Source organism: Palaemon carinicauda, chromosome 3 (genome assembly GCF_036898095.1).
Source record: "Palaemon carinicauda isolate YSFRI2023 chromosome 3, ASM3689809v2, whole genome shotgun sequence".
NCBI classification, from domain to species: Eukaryota; Metazoa; Arthropoda; class Malacostraca; order Decapoda; family Palaemonidae; genus Palaemon; species Palaemon carinicauda.
Window position 1 is genome coordinate 80,012,122 of NC_090727.1, and position 22,608 is coordinate 80,034,729.

General features: G+C 42.7%; 1 long non-coding RNA gene across 1 annotated transcript in view; it reads left to right on the forward strand.

Annotated features, from left to right (window-relative positions):
• Positions 1-979: 979 nt before the first annotated feature.
• The window catches only part of LOC137637775 (uncharacterized), a 563,408-nt gene continuing 541,779 nt past the window's right edge, over positions 980-22,608 (forward strand). Inside the window, exons 1-2 of the long non-coding RNA XR_011043798.1 lie at positions 980-1,170; positions 19,362-19,525. This is a non-coding gene — a long non-coding RNA (uncharacterized lncRNA). The remainder of the gene's footprint in view (positions 1,171-19,361; positions 19,526-22,608) is intronic.

Here is a 22,608-nt window from a genome sequence, read left to right on the forward strand (position 1 = left end):
TGTTCATACTTACAATTAGAAATGCCTATTTAAATCGACTTTGCCAAACACTGATTTCATTTACTTTAAGGTCCCAATTTCTAGTCCTATACTACAGGGGAATCCTACTCTCTACAAGGCCTTCGCAATCATTTTATACATATAGGCCTACATATTCTAAGGAATTCAGCATTTCACATCATATATTACTCGTTTATTGTCAAATCCACATTATCTAACCACTTAAAAAATACAAGAAAAGTCTTCAGTTTCCTTTTAGAAGCCTTAATATCTTTAGCCTTTCTGATGTGTAGTGGTAGCTCACTGTATAATCTTGGGGCGTATATTTGAAAGCTCTAGAACCTACGGTATAGATTCTTGTCTCTTGTATTATACATGATATAATCAGTAAAAAATAAGCACATTATGTAATCTATCATCACTGTAATTAATTTGTATTTTGACTGAATTTCATGGAATTTAATCATCTTGAGATGTAGAATCTGTGCCATGTACTGTATATAATTACGAAATGCAAGGTCTTGAGTACTATCATTAAGAAGGCGAAATAAATAAGATAAAAGATATTCAATGAAAATATAAAAAAGAGAAAATTAAAGACGTTTGTAGAGAAAAAATACACAATTTCACGAAAGAAAGATGATTTTTATCAATGAAAATAGTTGCACAGGTGAGTCAACGTTGCAGAGATATGCAAGGTCTTGTATACTATCTTTAAGAAGGCGAAATAAATAAGATAAAAAATATTCAATGAAAATATAAAAAAGAGAAAATTATAGACTTGTGTAGAGAAACAAATAGAATTCATTGGAAGAAATAAATGTTTTTTTAATAATAGAAATAGTTACACAAGTGAGTCAACGTTGTAAAGGTAAATACAACCTCTTAATTGATTATGCAATACCCACAATGCTCAGCAATATTACGTCATCACTCTGTTTATTTATTATTACAGAGTCCGAGTTTTGTATTAATAAGTGATTTTTTGTAGTGATTTGCGTTATAACAGTATTTTGATCTTCTTTATTTTATTAAACATTTAATAAAACGATCAAATAGATTAACCCTAGATTAATAAGTGGAATTGAAATAAGATAATTGGGTACAAGTGCGAAATGAGGGGATGAACATTGAAGCCTAGCCTAGTTACCTAATAACTTCATGTGTTCGGTAAGTAGGTAAATAGTCTATTTAAAATATTGATATGCTATTTATTATCTGATTAATGTCTTATATATAAATTTAATCTATATGGAGCAATATTGGTGATATATCATACATATGAAACATCAATAAAGTCAAATATATATATATATATATATATATATATATATATATATATATATATATATATATATATATATATATATATATATATGCAGTCTAGGTTTAGGTTAGGTCAACAGTACTTTAAAATTTATTGGTATATAATAATTTAATTTCTAGATAAATACATGAGCCATATATTTTTCATAATCGTTATCTTGTGTTTTATTCATTTTTTAACATGAAAATTTGTGGGTAAGCCAACCATTCATAAGTTTTCCTACACCCCTATTATAATTATAGTTATAGGTGATCCTAGTGGGAAACCAGGATTTTGGGTAGGTAAACACCAAAACCTTGTTATTTATAGTAATAATAATGGTTAGTAATGAATAGAAAACACAATATAACAGTTGGAAAAATGTATGGTCTTCTAAGTGGAATGATATTAAAGTATAATAATTATCTATGAATCACATCACATCCTCAAATGGTATTTGCCCCGCTGTGGCTTGCTTCTCTCACAAATAACATTACCCCCTTAGTTCTCTGCTATCAAGCGATACATCCATGAGCTGCCTATGCCAGTTGTGGTTCGTTATTTCTGGAAGATTTTTCACTTTCAGATGTACAATAATAACTATACTATACATAATACTGAACAGAGAGTGTTTTAAGCTTGATCATTTACTGAAATAGGGGAAATTACACTAATATTTTGAAAAAGATCAAACTCCCCTGTGGAAGATGTTTTCTTGCGATGATATTCATACTGAAATGGTAGCAGAGGGGAACAAACATACCCTTATAAAACAACATCTGGGAACTTGTGTATAAATACTGTACTTGAAAGTTCTTAATCATTTAAAGAAGCCAGCTGATGAGTATGTCGTACAAAAATCAAAATGCTACCAAAAGCAGGTGCAGTAACCCACAATCAGTCTGTCAATGAAATAGTTTTTACATTTTAGTCGATCGATACATAAGTTATGTCAAAGCCCCCATTAGGCATACTGAGAAAAATGCTATTCGTTATAGTGAATTCCAGTTTTGCTAGAAATTTTAGTAGCATATATTAACTGGTTAGATTGCTGTAACCTATGATAGGACGAGAAAATCCTGTTTTACTTGACTGAAGCATAATCTTTATCAACATAATTGAATATACCCCTACTACATACATACATACATATACCAAGGTACTTCCCCCTTTTTTTGGGGGGTAGCCGACATCAACAAATGAAACAAAACAAAAAGGGGACCTCTACTCTCTACGTTCCTCCCAGCCCTACTAAGATATATTAATTTTTTCAATTGTTATGGACTAGTAAAATTTGGAAATGCACCTAGAAAAACAGTTTTGGGAGTAAAGCCAGTTAGAAAACAAACACAGAGTTGAGTTTAAGTCTTTGGGTATGCTAGGGGTACGGTGGTCTAATGTGGGATGTAGACGAGTTAGTAAGAATACGACTCCTGGGTTAGGTTAGGTGGGAAACCTTAGATCTGGTGGTATTCGTGTATTTGTTTCCCTTTTTAAATCTGGCTTTCCAGTTGTAACTTCTGGAATTTTAAAACGTCTATAATTGGGAAAATACAATATTTTCAATTTTAAAATGTCTCTAATTGAAAAAATACAATATTTTCTATAAGAAAATGTCCATAATTTGAAAAATGCAATATTTTCAATTATAGAATGTCTATATTATGAAACATAAAATATTTTCAATTTCAAAATATCTTTTATTTGAAGAATGCAATATTTTCAATAAAAAATGTCCATAATTTGAAGAATGCAATATTTTCAATTATAAAATGTCTATAATTGGGAAAATACGATATTTTCAATTTTAAAATGTCTATAATTGGGAAAATACGATATTTTCAATTATAAAATGTCTATAATTGGGAAAATACGATATTTTCAATTTTAAAATGTCTCTAATTGAAAAAATACAATATTTTCAATAAGAAAATGTCTATAATTTGAAAAATACAATATTTTCAGTTTTGAAATGTCTATTTTTAAATATTAAACTTAGCCGGTGAATATATAATAGCTGACGTCTCGGACGGCTCGACAGAAACACAAAAACTCGCGAGCGATCGCCATGAAGGTTGCGGATGTGCCCACCAGCGCCGACTATCGGCCAGATACCGCTTATACTTGTAAACAGCTCCAGTTCTTCTCTGTCGGTCTTATCGACAAGTTGATTCCGCTCGCTGTTGACCTTGAGTTTTCGTCATTTTTGGTGAAGTACTTTATTTTGGTTGTTTTGAGCTTTCGCTGTGACGGGTGTTTTTCTCTTCAATTAAAACTCTTGAACCCTTTTTTGGCTAGTGTTTATTGTTGATGACTTTGGATTTGTTTTGGATTTTTCTCTGATTGTTCAATATGGCTGACCCTTCTCCTATCCCTGGACCTAAATTTTGCAAATGTAATGCTAGGGATTGTAACAAACGTCTTCCCAAGGCCTCTCTCGACCCACATACCGTTTGTTCTAATTGCAGGGGTAAAACCTGTCAATTAGGAGATCGGTGTGATGAGTGCGTGGTCTTGTCGGAATTCGACTGGCTTGAATTTGATAAATATTCTCGTAAGCTGGAGAGAGATAGGGTGAGGAGAAGCTCCTCTAGGTCATTGGAATTTTCCTCCTCCTATGCCCCTGAACCTAATCCTTCCCCTGTAGTAGTTGTTCCTGAACCCTCTACTAGCACTCATGAACCGTCCATGCGGGATATGTTTCTTGCGATTCAAGCTTTAGGCGAGAAAGTTGAATCCTTAGCTTCGGACCGTAACCAACTCATGTCAGATGTGAAGTTATTAAAGTGTCAGAGTGGCAAATCAGAAAATCTAAGTGACAAAGTGAATAGTGCGCAAAGTGTTGTTAGTGTTGCGACCGAGGGTTCGTCTGTTCGTGCTTGTCGCTCCCTTAGTCCGAGACCTCTTTCAGGCTCCCCTGCACCAGGGAGAAGTAATGTCGTAGGACTTAAGGGGACGAGAGGCTTTAACCAACGTACAGACGTTCCCTCTTTGGTATCGGGCGTTTCTCGTCAAGATCGCCCTTACCATAAGACGAGCGAGGCTGTGTTCTCCTCGTCATCCGAAGGCTTTTCGCAAAAGAAACCTTGGAGCAAGGTTTCTAGACCCTTGAAGCGGAAGTCAGTCCCTTCAGGACAGGTCCAGCGTCCTGGCTGTAGCCATTGGGACAGCTCTGACCCTTTGCAGTCGTCGGAAGGCTGTTCGCCTATTAAACGTAAGCGTAACACGGGCTCCGAGAGTCTCAGTAAAGGCAATGTTTTGCCGACACAGACGTTACCATCGTCTCGGCCCGTCCCGACTCCCGTTGATCCTAAATGGGTTGTCCTGCAGGATATGCAGACTAAGCTTGCCTCCCTTATGGAGGAGTATACCGTTGAGAAGGTTCACGATGATCCTCGCCGTTACGCTGATCGAGACTCTGGCCGTCAGCCGCCCAAACGAGCTTTTACTCGTCCTTTTGACGTTATGAAACGTGATGTCGGTAGTTTGTCACGTCAGTCATGTGACATGGATCCTCACTCGCTGCAGTCCCGTGTTGACTTTCAGCCGCTGCCGCAGCCTCGTGTTGACGTTCAGCCGCTGCCGCAGTCTCGTGTTGACGTTCAGGACGTTCGCCAACCAGCTCAGTTGCCTCGACTTGACGTTGAGCGTCAAGCACCGCAGTAAAAGGTTGTTTTGACTGCTCAGTCTAGGCAGTCAATGCAGTTCCGACGTGACGTCAAGCGTCCATCAACTCCTGTTGTTGTTGTTGGTCAGTCGCAAGGTTTTCAGTCCTTTCAGCAGCGGCATGACGTCGCTTCCTCGACTGCTACTGCTGCTCCTTTGCTTGTGGACATTGCCTGTCAAGCATTGCCGCCGCGGCAGGTCTCTCCTTTACATGAGACTCGACAATTGTCGGACGAGGTTCCTTCAGATGAGGAAGTTGCTGATCCTCCGCCTACTGATATTCCTTTGGGCAGTTTGTCAGACGGAGAAGAGCCTAAAGCTGCTCAGCCCTCTATGGACTTTAAGAAAATCATGTTGATTTTTAAGGATCTTTTTCCAGACCATTTTGTACCTTCTGCTCCTCGTTCGCCTCCGTCAGAGTTTGCGCTAGGCCTAGCTGCTTCCAAGCCTTCGTTTACTAAGCTAGTGCTCTCTCGCTCTTCTAAGAGGGCTTTACGTTTGCTAGGCGACTGGTTGATCACCAGGAGGAGTTTGGGGAAGACTGCCTTTGCTTTCCCTCCTTTTAAACTGGCTTCTAGAGCGAGCGTCTGGTATGACACGGGAGAAGTTCTCGGCTTGGGAGTTCCTGCCTCTGCCCAGGGAGACTTCTCAAGCCTAGTAGACTCTCCCCGTCGCCTGGCCATGAGACGCTCTAAAGTTTATTGGTCCTCCTCGGAGCTTGACCATCTCCTTAAAGGGGTTTACAGGGCCTTCGAAGTTTTTAACTTCTTAGATTGGTCGCTAGGAGCCTTAAGCAGGAAGATCTCGTCGGCCGACCAGGATGTTTCCGTGCTTATTATGTCCTGCATGGACAAAGCCATCCGTGATGGCTCCAATGAGCTCGCCGCTACCTTTACGGCTGGAGTCCTGAAGAAGAGGGAGACTCTTTGCTCGTTCCTTTCGGCAGGAGTAACTCCCTGTCAAAGGTCGGAGCTCCTCTTTGCCCCTTTGTCATCTGCCTTGTTTCCTCAGCAGTTGATCAAGGATATTGCGGCTTCGCTGGTGCAGAAGGATACCCACGACCTGATGGCTACGTCTGCTCGTAAGGGTGCTCCTTCATCGTCTTATGTCGTAAGACCCAAGATCGATACCCCAGCGACGAGGTTTATCCCTCCCTTTCGTGGCAGAGCCCCCAGTAGGGGAGGCGCTCGTGCCGACAGTAAGAGAGGCAAGAGGAGAGGATCCAAGTCCTCCCGTGGCAGAGTCTGACTGCCCACGTCCTCAGACAGCGGTAGGGGCCAGACTGAACAACTTCTGGCAGGCCTGGGAGAAGAGGGGTGCAGACCGAGAATCTGTGTTGTTGCTCAAGGAGGGGTACAAAATACCTTTTGTACGCAGACCTCCTCTAGTAACAGTTCCTTTAGACCTCTCTCCCAGGTATCGAGAGGAGTCAAGGAGACAAGCTCTACATCAGCAGGTTTCTCAGTTGCTAGAGAAGGGAGCGGTGATGAAAGTCTCGGACCTTCAATCACCGGGATTTTACAACCGTCTCTTCCTAGTCCCAAAGCATACAGGAGGTTGGAGGCCAGTGCTGGACGTCAGTGCGCTCAACGTTTTTGTTGTAAAAACAAAATTTACGATGGAGACCACGAAGTCCGTCCTAGCAGCGATCAGAGAGGGAGACTGGATGGTCTCTCTCGACCTGCAGGATGCGTATTTCCACATTCCTATACACCCGGATTCCCAACCGTATCTGAGGTTTGTTTACAGGAATGTGGTGTACCAGTTCCGAGCACTGTGCTTCGGCCTCAGCCCTGCTCCTCTCGTGTTTACGAGGCTCATGAGGAATGTGGCAAAATTCCTTCATTTATCGGGAATTCGAGCCTCCCTGTACCTGGACGACTGGCTTCTCAGAGCGTCGTCCCGTCATCGCTGTCTGCAGGACCTTCAATGGACGTTAGCTCTTGCAAAGGAGTTGGGACTGTTGGTGAACTTAGAAAAGTCTCAACTGAATCCCTCCCAGACGATTCTCTATTTGGGGATGGAGATTCGCAGTCTAGTTTTTCGGGCTTTTCCGTCTGCCACCAGGATAGAGCAAGCCCTGCTCAAAGTCCGCCTCATGTTGTAAAAAGACCGTTGCTCAGTGAGAAGTTGGATGAGCCTCCTAGGGACTCTGTCATCCCTGGAACAATTTATCTCACTGGGGAGACTTCACCTTCGCTCTCTCCAGCTCCATCTAGACTCCCATTGGAACAAGGGCAAGACTTTGGAAGCTGTGTCAATCCCGATCTCCGAGCCAGTAAAAACGTGCCTGAGCTGGTGGGACAGCAGCATAAGTCTGCGAGAGGGTCTGTCCCTGGCGGTCAAGAACCCAAACCACGTGTTGTTCTCTGACGCGTCGGATTTGGGTTGGGGAGCGACTCTGGACGGTCTGGAATGTTCGGGTCTTTGGACGTCGGATCAGAGGAGCCTGCACATCAACTGCAAGGAGCTGTTGGCTGTTCACTTGGCTTTGACGAGTTTCGAGAGTCTTCTACGAAACAAAGTGGTAGAAGTCAATTCGGACAACACCACAGCCTTGGCGTACATCTCCAAGCAAGGAGGCACTCACTCCCACACACTATTCGTCATCGCAAGGGACCTCCTCATCTGGTCAAGAGATCGAGGCATCTCGCTGTTGACAAGATTCATCCAGGGGGACTTCAACGTCTTGGCGGACTGTCTCAGTCGGAGAGGTCAGGTGATCCCCACAGAATGGACCCTCCACAAGGACGTGTGCAAGAGTCTTTGGATGACTTGGGGCCAACCCACCATAGACCTCTTTGCCACCTCGTTGACCAAAAGGCTCCCGACCTATTGCTCTCCAGTCCCAGATCCAGAGGCGGCCCACATAGATGCTTTCCTGCTGGACTGGTCTCACCTGGACGCGTACGCATTCCCGCCGTTCAAGATCATCAACAAGGTACTGCAGAAGTTCGCCTCTCACGAAGGGACAAGGTTGACGTTGGTTGCTCCCCTCTGGCCTGCGAGAGAGTGGTTCACAGAGGTACTTCAATGGCTGGTAGACGTTCCAAGGAGTCTGCCTTTAAGGATGGATCTCTTACGACAGCCCCTCGTAAGGAGTCTTCATCAAAGCCTCCCCGCGCTTCGTCTGACTGCCTTCAGACTATCGAAAGACTCTCAAGAGCTCGAGGATTTTCGAAGGAGGCAGCCAGAGCGATTGCGAGAGCTAGGAGAGCATCTACCATCAAGGTCTACCAGTCGAAGTGGGAAGTCTTTAGAGACTGGTGCAAGTCATCATCCATTTCCTCTTCCAGTACCTCTGTAGCCCAAATTGCAGACTTTCTCCTGCATCTGAGAAATGTTCGCTCCCTCTCTGCTCCTACTATTAAGGGCTACAGGAGCATGTTGGCTTCTGTGTTCAGACATAGGGGCTTAGATCTGTCCAATAATAAAGATCTCCAAGATCTCCTTAAGTCCTTCGAGACCTCTAAGGAGCGTCGTATGGCAACTCCTGGGTGGAACTTAGACGTGGTCCTAAGGTTCCTAATGTCCGACAGGTTTGAGCCATTACATTCAGCCTCCCTGAAGGATCTCACCCTCAAGACGCTTTTTTTTGGTGTGCTTGGCCTCGGCTAAAAGGGTCAGTGAGATCCATACCTTTAGTAAAAACATCGGCTTTTCTACAGATAAAGCCACATGTTCGCTTCAGCTTGGTTTCTTGGCCAAAAATGAACTGCCTTCTCGTCCTTGGCCTAAATCTTTTGATATACCTTGCCTATCAGAGATCGTAGGCAACGAGGTTGAAAGAGTACTGTGTCCAGCTAGAGCGCTTAAGTTTTATTTAGCTCGTGTCAGATCTTTACGAGGTGGATCTGAGGCCTTATGGTGCTCCGTTAAGAAGCCCTCATTGCCTATGTCTAAAAATGCTTTATCGTATTTTATTAGATTTTTAATCCGAGAGGCTCATTCTCACTTAAGTGAAAAAGATCGTTGTTTACTTAAGGTCAAGACGCACAAAGTAAGAGCGATAGCAACTTCCGTGGCCTTTAAGCAAAACAGATCTCTGGGAAGTATTATGGACGCGACCTTTTGGAGGAGCAAGTCGGTGTTCGCTTCATTTTACTTAAAAGACGTCCAGACTCTTTATGAGGACTGCTACACACTGGGTCCATTCGTTGCAGCGAGTGCAGTAGTGGGTGAGGGTTCTACCACTACATTCCCTTAATCCCAATATCCTTTTAATCTTCTCTTGAAATGTTTTTAATATTGTCTTGGGTTGTACGGAAGGCTGAGAAGCCTTTCGCATCCTTTTTGATTTGGCGGGTGGTCAAATGTCGTTTCTTGAGAGCGCCCATATTAAGGGTTTTGATGAGGTCCTGTTGTATGGGTGGTCGCCCTGGATATAACAGCTCCTGGGAGTCTCTCAGCATCCTGAGAGGATGGCTGGGCTTCGTGAGGAAAGCGGACTAATAAGGCAGAGTAATCGTCAGAGTCAGCTTCCTTACCAGGTACCTATATTTAATTGGGTTTTGTTATGATATTATTGTCAAAAACTCTAAGCATATACGCCTTTATTGTATTAATACTGGTCTCTACCCACCACCATGGGTGTGAATCAGCTATTATATATTCACCGGCTAAGTTTAATATTTAAAAATGATATTTTGATTATAAAATAAATTTTTGAATATACTTACCCGGTGAATATTTAAATTAAAGGCCCTCCCTTCCTCCCCGATAGAGACCCAGCGGAATGAGAAGAACTGGAGCTGTTTACAAGTATATGCGGTATCTGGCCGATAGTCGGCGCTGGTGGGCACATCCGCAACCTTCATGGCGATCGCTCGCGAGTTTTTGTGTTTCTGTCGAGCCGTCCGAGACGTCAGCTATTATATATTCACCGGGTAAGTATATTCAAAAATTTATTTTATAATCAAAATATCATAATTTGAAGAATACAATATTTTCAGTTTTGAAATGTCTATAATTTGAAAAATACAATATTTCCCATTATAAAGTGTCTATAGTTTGAAAAATACAATATTTTAGATTTTAAAATGTCTATAATTTAACTAAAACAATATTTTCCGAATTATGTTCATCAAAAAAGTTTAAAGTACCTATAAATACAGCATGAACTCTAATTAATTTCTTCATTAGGAATATTGTACAACAGTAAATATTTACCAAAACCTCCTCTATTTAAGATATTTTGCTATGGAATCATGCTTTGCTTGCAAAAAGTTTAATTTAATTAGTTTTTGGTTTTATTACAGTTTCAGCTAATGATGTATTTTTCTACATTGTTATATCTTCTCATAATGATCCATGCGAAAAACTTTCTTGAATTTATTAAAAATTACTGACTACAGAGATTTAGATACCTATATTTGGCAATGAATATTGTTATCCATACAGGCTTTTTGGTATATAAATGATACTGTACATTGATTTCTGGGGCGGCCTGTGACGGCCGGTGAGAAAGGTCCTTCCTTATACCTTTCCTAATATAAATCTTCCAAATATACTAGAGAAAGATAAAAGCATGGAATGCAGAGGTTACAACCCTCGCGCGAACACCTTGTAGGTGTCGTGTATTAAACAAAGGCGTGTGAAAACCACTATTCACAGGTTGTCTTCCATTTAGATAATCCCTTCATCAATGGGGAGGGCCGTGACAGGCCCTAGAGAACATGGTTGAACTCCCCAACGACACCTACCACGCGCGCCCTCTAGGACATCCTTCTGTAATTGGACTTGCATCAAGCCGAGTTTTTTTGGGCACAGTGTTTTTTCGAAGAGTTTCTCGTTATTTCAACATGACTGACGTTGTTACTTCACCCTTACCAATGTTAAGTATCATAGTTTGTTTTGGCAGCTTTTGGCAGTACCGGGCATTTGTTCTGTTTCCAATATGGTGGTTTTTAGTTTTGGAAGCGATTGTCCTGCCGAGGTATCGGCAGCCATTTTGGGTATGTTCGCTTAGGTAAATTTTCTAGTTATTTTGCCCATCTGGTACTCTGTCAGCTAGGTTATATCACTTACGTTTTATGGCCTTTTATGTTATCATTAATTATTATTAGTTTTTACTATGGTATTTATTTGCTTGCAAGTCCAATTTGGACCTACGAAGAATAGCGATTTAAAGATAGCGTTTTAAAGCATAGTAGCGATTTAAAGCTTAGCGATTTAGTCTGTTAATTTGTACCCTGGAGGGTTCGTTTTAGACTATATCCTTGTTTATTTGTTACGTTGTCGTGAGTAAGCGAGGTGAATTTCCCGTTCTCCGTTTTTATACGATCACGGGTTATTCAGGCCTCCTCTCAGTATCAGAGTTGATGATAGTACGTTTAATATTATAAACGATTTATTGATGTGGTTACTGTTAATTTAGCTAACACTATTATTAGGTTCGTTAGTGTATGAGTCATTAATTGGGGTCGTTTTATACCGACACCCTTAGCTCCGCCTTGAGTTATGCTTAGCTCCGCCTTGAGTTATGCTTAGCTCCGCCTTGAGTTATGCTTAGCTCCGCCTTGAGTTATGCTCCGCTATAATGGATACTCATTGGGTGAGAACTAGTCATCGTTCCGGAGCAGATTTTTGGAGTGCAACGGTGAAATCCGGCACTCGGACTCCGGCTGAAGCCTTTTACACACGAACCTTTGTCATGTTTGATCACAATTACACCGTTAAGGCCCCCGTTGTCATCGTATCTCCGGCTTCACTGGAGATAACTCATTCATTGAGGTTAATGTTATCGTACCGGAGACGGTCACGATATCACGATGACGGGCCTTTGCTACCGGACCTCCGGTAAAAACAGAGATCAAGCAGGAGTCCAGAACCGGAGTTAACAGTGTGATACCGATGAAGTTTAGAGATTCATGCTACGTGGTTACTGGTTTCTATTATAATTTCTTAATTTATTAAGGTGTTAGCTACTACCATACTCACACATAATTAAGATTTAAGTGTTTCTGATTCATAAGTCAATGACAAGAATCTCAAGGAACATCCAGACTTATGTCTTCTTTCTTTTTACAGAAAGTCCGCTGCACTGCCAGGGGCTGCTCCGCTGCCTTTACTGATCCATGGGCCATGATCTATGCCGGGCCCATGCCCATTGCGCCATATCCTTCTCTCGGGAACCGGGACAAGCCCCCTATACGATATGGTTTCCGGAGTCATGCATGCTCTGCTATGAGCTGTCAGCCCTACTCCTGAGCGAGGAGGTAAGTTGGTTCTAGTGTCCCTGTTAATATCCTTTGCGAAGAATTAATTGCTCTTTATATATTGACTTCAGTTTTGGCTTCATCATTAATTCCCCTCTCCTTTTTCAGGCTGATGATGAATCTCTCAGGGAGGCGAGAGCTACTCTCCGGCCTTGGGTGTCAGGGTTTGGGAGGAATGCGCCGGCTGGCGCACCCTATCTCCTTGATGGAGACATGGCTTCTCGCCTATTCCCAGGCTCTACTACTGCAGCAGTTCCACCGGAGACAGCGGCCCCGTTAATTGAAGTGGTTAGAGCAACCATTCTAACTGAGGAAGAGGTTTTAGTGACGGAGGCCGAGCCCTACCTAGGTCTGGACGAGGAACCCATGGATGAGCAGGTAGGTGGTGTTGAGTTGGTGGACCCCCTTTCACCCCACACTCCTTCCTCTACTACTTCCTTTCACGGCTTTGATAAACCTACGGCTTCTCCTCGAGGTCCCTCCATTCCTGTACGACCCAAGGTGAAGCCACTACGTACCTTTAAGCCTTCAGCTTTGCCATTATCAGTGTCACCGGTTCCGGGACCCTCAAAGGATCCTGATGTTCATATTACTATACCTAAAACCGTGACTCCTAAGAAGTCAAAGTCCACTAAGTCCAGGGCTTCGTTTGAGGATCAGGCTCGGGAGCCCCCTTTATCCGCCGCCATGGTCAGGGATATTGTGAAAGAACAGATACAACAGTATCTTCAACAGTCTAGGGCAGACCAAGGAGCTATGACGGAGCTCAAAGATATGATGGCAAGTCTCATCCGTTCCGGAACTCAGATGCCCCCTCCTTCAGCCCCGGACGCATCGAAGTTACCTCCCTTCGAGAAAAACAACCCTCGGAGGTTTGCCTTACATGCTCCATATATTGATGGTGCCATAACTCTAGAGGGCATAGGCACCTGTCCTCTAGAGGACTTAGAATTTTACCCTCCGGGACTAGAATTCCCATTCAACGGCTTCGTCCGATTGAAAGAACATGCCTTGGTTAGGTTAGACAAGGTACCGAAGGAAACGGTAATATTCCCTAAAGAGCAGGCCCAAGCTTTCTGGGCCAGGACGTTGTCAGACTGGGGGTGCACTAATTCCAAGCTCACCCCACACAAAGGAGCCTACACCATATTTACAGCTTCTCCAGTTATTACCTTGCCTATTACAGATAAAGTGGCAGCTCTTACTTTTCAGGCTATCAAAGAAGGTTCTGCCATGCCGGCTCTTAAAGAGACCGATCCCACCTCCATGCTCATTCCGAGTACCGTTACTATCTGGGATGATGCCCCCGCTACTTTCACAGTAGGGAAGTTAGACCCAGACTGTGCCTCTAATCTGTTCTCTGAGAAGCTTCCTAAATTACCAGATATTCTTCTCAAGACTGAGTTTGAGGCACGGAATAGGTTGGCTAGGTCTCTCCACTCCATTACCTCCGTGGAGTCCCTAACCTCACTTTATCCGACCGAGACCTTGTTCTGGGTATTCACAAAGAACCTGTCTCTGTCCTTCCAAATCGACTTACACGAGTTTTGTTCAGCTCGGGTTAGTTGCAGGAAGCACGTTCTTTCTGAGGCCTCGATCAGGCATGAACCGAATAGGCTGATAGCTTCTCCCTGCTGGGGTAAGAACCTTTTTCCTCAGGAGGAGGTGAACAAGGTACTACAAGACGCTGCGAGAGCAAATCAAAATTTGCAAGTGAGGTGGGGCCTCACTGCCAAAAAGAGGGTTGAAGGTCAAAAACAAACCTTCTTCAGGAAGAAACAGAGGTTTGCCCCTTACAAGACGAGCCGAGGTCACTACCAACAATCGCCGATTGCCCACTCGTCTTCACAGTCTCCCACTGCTTCGTCTCCTCTACAGCCGAAACACCCTCAACAGGTGGTCTACCTCACTGCTCCCCCAGGTACCCAACCCAACCCCGTTTGGATGCCCTCACCCGCATACAACCCTAGCTACGGACTCTCAGGTCCCTTTCGTGGACACCAGAGAGGTAGCTACAGGGCTAGAGGACAGTTCCGTCAACGAGGCGGACCTAGGACAAGGGGTTCTCGAGGAGGGAAAGAACCTAGATTCACTCCCTCGCAATGATATAGTTCTGGTAGGGGGGAGACTTTACCACTTTCGAGACCGTTGGACCTTCAGTCCGTGGGCTCACAGCATAGTCTCCAAAGGCTTGGGGTGGAAATGGTCACAAGGTTCTCCTCCTCCACCAGTGACCTTCTTCCAGAGACCCACAACCATTCTGAGAGAGTACACCACCGAGTTACTAAAGAAAAAAGCAATCAAACGGGTTCGATCGCTGAAGTTCCAAGGCCGCCTGTTCACAGTTCCGAAGAAAGGCTCGTCGGCATTGAGAGTGGTCCTGGACTTGTCAAAGCTAAATTCTTACATCCTCTGCGACAAGTTCCGGATGTTGACCATCTCTCAGGTACGTACCCTGCTTCCCCGTGGGGCCGTCACCACCTCTATCGATCTTACCGACGCCTATTATCACGTACCAATAGCTCGAAACTTCTCTCCTTACCTAGGTTTCCGTCTAGGCAGGAAAGCCTTTGCATTCAAAGTCATGCCCTTCGGCCTCAACATTGCACCCAGGATATTCACGAAACTGGGAGAGACAGTGTTAGAACAACTCAGGAACCAAGGGATTCAGATCGTTGCTTATCTGGACGATTGGCTTATTTGGGCTCGGTCAGCCCTGGAGTGCAACAGAGCTACGAAGAAAGTACTTCGTTTTCTCGCCAACCTGGGATTTCGGGTCAATCTCCAAAAATCCCGCCTACTTCCATCAGACCGCTTCGAATGGTTAGGCATACAGTGGGACCTTGCACGGCACAAGCTGGTTCTACCTCCCAAAAAGGTAAGAGAAATAGCTTCCAAGGTCAAGAATTTTCTAAAACACAGACAGGTGTCCAGAAGAGCCTTAGAAAGAATCCTCGGCCTTCTTCAATTCGCTTCAGTAACAGATCGCCTATTGAAAGCCAAACTCAAAGACATCAATCGAGTTTGGAGAAAGAGAGCCACAGTACCTTTAAGAGACAAGGTCTCGAAAATCCCCTCTGTCTTGAAAATGAGATTACAGCCATGGTCCGAACCGAAGAACCTCTCCAAATCGGTTCCTCTTCAATTCCCACCCCCACAAGTGACAATTCATACAGACGCGTCTCTGAGTGGATGGGGGGGTTACTACGAACGTCAGAAGTTTCAGGGCTCTTGGTCACCCGCCATGAAACACTTCCACATCAATGTTCTTGAAGCCATGGCAGTGTTCTTGACCCTGAAGAGGCTCTCTCCTCCGAGGTCGACCCACATCAGAGTAGTGTCAGACAGCACAGCCGTAGTACACTGCATCAACAGAGGAGGATCCAAGTCGCCCAACCTGAATCAGATCCTGGTCGCTATCTTCGCCTTGGCAGCAGAAAAGAACTGGTTCCTGTCAGCAACCCACCTAGCGGGAGTCCAGAATGTGATAGCGGACTCACTATCCAGGACGAAACCACTGGAATCAGAATGGTCTCTGTACATAATTTCATTCCGGTGGATACTCAGGCTGGTTCCGGACCTTCAGGTAGATCTATTCGCAACTCAGATGAATCACAAACTTCCTTGTTATGTGACACCAAACATGGACCCTCAGTCTTATGCCATAGACGCATTAACCCTGGATTGGAACCATTGGAGGAAGATTTACCTATTTCCACCAGTGAATCTTCTAATGAAAGTATTGCACAAACTACGCTCCTTCCGGGGGGCAGTGGCCTTAGTAGCACCTCACTGGCCAAAGAACAGTTGGTTTCCTCTCCTCCTCGAGCTGAAACTCCGACCCTTCCGGATTCCATTCCCTAAACTAACCCAAGTAATTCAAACACAGACTGTGTCAGATTCCTCAAGGATAGCCAAAACCCTAACTTTGTGGACTTCATGAAGTTTGCAGCTCATAAAGACGCAAACATTGACCCGGAAAACGTTCTCTTCATCGAAGCGGACAAAAGGGACTCGACAATTCGTCAATATGATTCGGCTGTTAAGAAATTAGCAGGTTTCCTGAAGAATTCAGACCACACTCGTATGACTCCGAATTTAGCCATCTCGTTCTTTAGGTTCTTATTTGACAAGGGCTTGGCAGCTAGCACTATAACTACCATCAAGTCAGCTTTGAAGAAGATATTCCTGGTGGGGTTTAACATTAACCTAGCTGATTCCTATTTCTCATCTATTCCAAAAGCATGTGCTAGGCTTCGGCCGTTGGATCGGCCGCAAAAAGTCTCTTGGTCTCTGAACAATGTCCTCAAACTCGCGTCGGACACTGACAACGAGTCCTGCTCTTATATCACTCTGCTTAGGAAGACGTTATTTCTATCAGCTATGGCCTCAGGTGCTAGAATCTCAGAACTAGCAGCGCTCTCACGTAACTCGGAAAACATAGATTTCCTCCCTACAGGCGAAGTACTGCTTACCCCAGACAGAGCTTTCCTAGCTAAAAATGAGGACCCGCAAAATAGGTGGTCCCCTTGGAAGATCATCTCTCTTCCCCAGGATCCTTCGCTGTGTCCAGTCACTACTCTCAGGACCTTTTTAGCTAGATCTGCCACCCGCTCGTCTGGCCCCTTATTTATCAGGGAACAAGGTGGTACTATGACCATTCAAGGTATCAGACAACAAATCCTCTACTTCATTAAACATGCTAACCCGGAATCATTTCCCCATGCTCATGATATACGGTCAATAGCTACCTCTATCAATTACTTCCAGAACATGGACTTTGATGACCTTAAAAAATACACGGGTTGGAAATCTCCTATGGTTTTCAAACGCCACTATCTAAAGAACTTATAGGCCCTTAAATACCCTACGGTTGCAGCGGGGAGTCTTATCTCCCCCCATTAATCTCTGATTATTTCTTTATTCCATCTCTTCTCTCCTCCCTCCTCCCTCCTGACCACCTCTCACACCACGTCGCCACTCTCCTGGGTGGTTCGTTAGCCCTAAGTTATTTTGCCATGTTTAATTGTTATGATTTAACTGTTATTGTAATTACCATTCCTGTAAAGTTTAGATATGCTTAGACATTTAAGGTTGATACCTTTTACGACGGGACACTCAGGTGATCCCTGGTCCTCATATTATTTTAGCATTACATCCCCTATGCCTATGGCTAGTTTATGATTTATGTTTACTTACAGTATTATATTATTGCCTTACATGGTGTTTGTTTTCTCCTTATTATGTTATTAATTTATTGGGCTTGGAAGGCATTCTCTGGTACATTCTCACCGGCCGTCACAGGCCGCCCCAGAAAAGGGATTTTGACGAAGGGAAAATCTATTTCTGGGAAGAGGCCTGTGACGCCCGGTGAAACCCTTCCCGGTTATTTGATACGGACCCCACCCCTCTTTTTTCCTTGCCAAGCCATATGTTCTTGCAGAAGGATGTCCTAGAGGGCGCGCGTGGTAGGTGTCGTTGGGGAGTTCAGCCATGTTCTATAGGGCCTGTCACGGCCCTCCCCATTGATGAAGGGATTATCTAAATGGAAGACAACCTGTGAATAGTGGTTTTCACACGCCTTTGTTTAATACACGACACCTACAAGGTGTTCGCGCGAGGGTTGTAACCTCTGCATTCCATGCTTTTATCTTTCTCTAGTATATTTGGAAGATTTATATTAGGAAAGGTATAAGGAAGGACCTTTCTCACCGGCCGTCACAGGCCTCTTCCCAGAAATAGATTTTTCCTTCGTCAAAATCCCTTTTTTAGCCCAATAAGCCTAAATGAACCAGATATTTCACTATTCTATCTCATTTCTCTTCCTCTTGTTTTTTGAAGTTTTTGTATTTTATACAGTATATGGAAGATCTGATTTAATGTTGTTACTATTCTTAAAATATTTTATTATAATTGTTCATTACTTATCTTGTAGGTTATTTATTTCCTTGTTTCCTTTCCTCACTGGGCTATTTTTCCCTGTTGGAGCCCTTTGTCTTATAGAGTCTGGCTTTTCCAATTAGGGTTGTAGCCTAGCTAAAAATAATGATAATAATTATGGTGGATTCTAGTAGGGAACTGAGTTTTGGGTGGGGAAATACAAGATAAGAGTGATTTGCAACAGCAGTAAGTCAGAAATGCATAATAAATGTACGATACAGTAACTAGTTGGAAAAATATATGGTTCATGCAAGTGATTTGAAATTTAAGTATCACAATTATAATTCATATTGTGTACATCAAATGGTCTTTGCCAAGCTGTGGCTCGCTTCGCTTGCAATTAAACCTTATCTCCATGTTTCTCTGTTCTGGCAAACGGTAGATGAACGTGCTGCGCACACCAGCCATGTTGGCTGCTATTTCAGGGATATTTTTTACTTGCAGATGACCAGCAGTACTATATGCTATACTGAATGGAGGGGCTTTCTTATTAATAGAATACTGAAATTACATTGAATAATGAAATTTCAATAAAGATTAAAATAGATTAAACTTACCTCTTGGAGATGTCATCTTGTGACAGTAGTCATGGTGGAACTGAAGTGGAGGTGAGGAAAAATGGAGCTACAATGCTGTAAAATAGCTTCTGGGAACTTGAGTATAAATATTTGGAAGCTCTTAATTGGTTAAAAAAGCTAGACAAAGGTTACATCATATAATAAATAAAACAGCTTCCAAAAGCGAATGCAAACAATGCATGCTCTGTAGCCCATTATCCATCTCATAAAAGTAAAGAATTGATTTAGACAATATAATGGTATGGTGTTCACATCAAGTCCAAAGGTCACAAAGGTTTCTCCCATAGGAATTTTGTTGTTATACAATGCATTGTGTGTAAAAATGTCTGATCATCTTTTTTCTCTCTGCATGCTTAATTTTGGGTATAGTATAAATGCTGAAACCTGATTGGTTAATTTGTTTCAAGACTATTCCATCAACTGATATTTTGGAATTGAGCCATCTATTTAGGAAGCTGGCTTAGATGATGGTTTTCCTGGTGCAGACATGTCATATTTGCAGGTTTTATTGTTTTTAGTGTATTGAAAGTATTTATAAAGATTATAACAGAACTTTATAGCATGTGCATAGTTTTCTTCATTAACATTTACTGCTTCTTATAAGTGTTTAGTGTCCAAAGTTTGACTCGGCCCTTTTTTTTTTTTTTTTTTTAGGAAGATGGATATCTGGGGTATTGCAGTCTTAAAACCTAAGACAAAATGCAAGAATGATTATGTTGTGAGCAATTATAAAGGATCTTTTCTCTGTGAGTCAAAGAATCTTCTTGTTCTTCATGCAGTTGTTCCCCAACCTTCTACATCGGCAGTTTCCATATAAGGTAAGTGAGCTGGCTACAACAAAAATTTTTTTATTTTTTTATGGGGTTAGGAATTTCATGGTATCATAGTTGAGGTTAGAGAAGAGGGGATTGATATTAATTAATGAGGGTGCGACCCCTTAGGTTACGTTTGGTGGATGTGGTTAGGTTAGATACCTTTCCTTATTTTACGTTCTTTTTCCCCCACCAAAAGTTTAGCTGCTTCTTAAGGGAGGTTAGGGAAGGGGTGAGTAGGTCACAGTGGGGCGAAGCCCTCCAAAGTTGGTAAGTAGGACCTGTCCCCCTAGCTTAGGTTAAGTGGATGTAAATATGTTTGACAGCTACCTTCATTTTATTAATTTTGTTTATCCCCCACCCAAATCCCTAAAATCTGGCCATGATTAAAACTGTAGTACATGTATTACCGAATTGGTTCTTATACTTGATGCAAACCTTTGACTTTAAATACGAGTATGAGTTTAGCAAAGTTTGGCAGGTAGGGCCCACTCACCTGAGAAGCAGCACTACCTTCACTTTTACTTCGGTTGTAGTGGTTTACTAGTGTACTCTTCCCCACGTACTATGTGGCACTACTTTCACTTTGATGGCTATGGTGGTGCACTGATGTACTGATGTACTCTTTCCCACGTACTGCACAGAATTACCTTCACTTTGACTTCGGCTGTGGCGATTTGCTGAACAGGTGTTAGAGACCCGCTCTAGCTTGATAGCTTCTCGTAATGTTTGCATCCTCAGCATCCTTGTGAGTTAAGGAGGGGGAATTTGGGGAAGCCCTTAGGTCTACCTGTTAAGTCATCAGGAGACATTGTCTGGTTTTCCCTGATCCTAATTTGGGTGGAGAGTCATGGGCATTAATCATATGTTTATGTGTTCAGTCTCCAGGGCATTATCACAGTCCCTTGCCTCTGCCATTTATTAGCAATATTTAAGTGGAATACCTCCAGAGATAAAATAAAAAAAAAACCAGTCACTGTCCAATTCATATTTCACAGCTGAAAGTACCTCTCATCAACTCTTGCAGTACAATTTCATCACTATAAGGTCCTAGATAGTTGGTTAGCCAGGGAACCAGCTAAAGAGTTATTGAGTCCTTTGACTAGTCAGATAACATTACGTTGGATCCCTCTCTCTGGTTACGGGGCATTTTTCTTTTGCCTACACATGCACCGAATAGTCTGGCCTACTCTCTCCACATTCTCCAATGCCCTCTTACACCTGACAACACTGAGTTTTAAATATTAAACTTAGCCGGTGAATATATAATAGCTGACGTCTCCGACGGCTCAACAGATTCCAAAAACTCGCGAGCGATCGCCATGAAGGTTGCGGGTATGCCCACCAGCGCCGACTATCGGCCAGATACCGCATATACTTGTAAACAGCTCCAGTTCTTCTCTGTCGGTCTTGTCGACAAGTTGGTTCCACTCGCTTTATGACCTCGAGTTTTCTACCGAATTGGTGAAGTACTTGGTTTTGGTTTTATTGCTTTCGCCGTGTTGGATTATTCAATACTATCTTCAAAAGAAATGCTTTTGAAAGGAGAGGAAAAGTGTTTTGCCCTTGCTTTTTTTTTTTTTTATTATATCTGGTTTTTCCATTGAGTAAAGATGGCCGACCCTTCCCTCAGTGTACGGAAGTGTGTTTAAGGCTTTTAGTAATTATTTTATCACGTTATAGATTTATTGTTGATATTTATAGATTTTCCTCTATATATTTTATATCTCACCCGCCTTTATTAGGCCTCTTCGATTAGCTTTCCATGTATACTAAACATCAAGATAAATTTTATGTTTTGTTTATATGCGGCCGTTACCTATTCCTTGTAGGCGGTCCTAACTTGGAAAACGAAGTTAAACAACGTTGAGCCCATTCAACTTTTATTTTTGTTAAGTTTAAATCAATTGCTCTGTAAGAGTTATGAAATGAATATTTTTTAGAAAATATTTTAAGAAATATATTTTTTGAATAGTCTTCGTGCTGTTTTTTTTCAAAGATGAACTAACGTTTGGTTTATTTATGCTACGCAGTTTGCGCTCTATCGTTACGATAGAGAAAGAGAGAATCACGGTTTCACTTTGCAGAAAGAGTAAATCGATTTTGACGTTTTGTTCATTCTTCTTTCAAACTGAAGTGTTTTAGATACTAATTTAAAGGAACTTGTTAATTTTCAATTTCTTAGTCCTTTCAGTTTTTTCCTTTGGTCAAATAACCTGTTTATTGACGAAGGGTGAGTGAGCAATTCTCTTGTGTGTGACAGAGAGAGAGAGAGAGAGAGAGACGGAGAGAGAAAAAGAGAACGATCCGATCTTTATTCTCGTCCCAAGTCTCTGTACAAGGAGTTTGGGATCGAGTAACGTTGTTCTCGATTCAGTTTTTTACTCTCGTCCCAAGTCTCTGTACGGGGAGAGAGGATAAAACGTTTTTAGTTTTTATTCTCGTCCCAAGGCACTGTACGGTGAGAGATTGAAAACGTAGTCTTTAGTGAACTAGTGTTTAGTCTCCTCCCCAGTCACTGATCCTTTTTAACTTTATATATTTCCGTTTTATTCGATATATATGTTTACTGATTTTTGCATGTGTGTTTCATTTTGTACTAATGTGCTTACATTATACGACTCATTTCGCAATTATAACCTTTTGATGTAAGGGAGAATTGCGTGCTTCAGGTAGAAATCAGTTTTATTCATGCCTAATGTGAAATTATTGAAAAATACGATATCAGTGAAGTAAGTGCAAAAAACATGTTCTGTGTTGCGGAGGGTTCGTTTGTTCGTGCTTGTCGCTCCCCTAGTCCGAGACCTCTTTCAGGCTCCCCTGCACCAGGGAGAAGTAATGTCGTAGGACTTAAGGGGACGAGAGGCTTTAACCAACGTACAGACGTTCCCTCTTTGGTATCGGACGTTTCTCGTCAAGATCGCCCTTACCATAAGACGGGTGAGACTGTGTTCTCCTCGTCATCCGAAGACTTTTCGCAAAAGAAACCTTGGCGCAAGGTTTCTAGACCCTTGAAGCGGAAGTCAGTCCCTTCAGGACAGGTCCAGCGTCCTGGCTGTGGCCATTGGGACAGCTCTGACCTTTTGCAG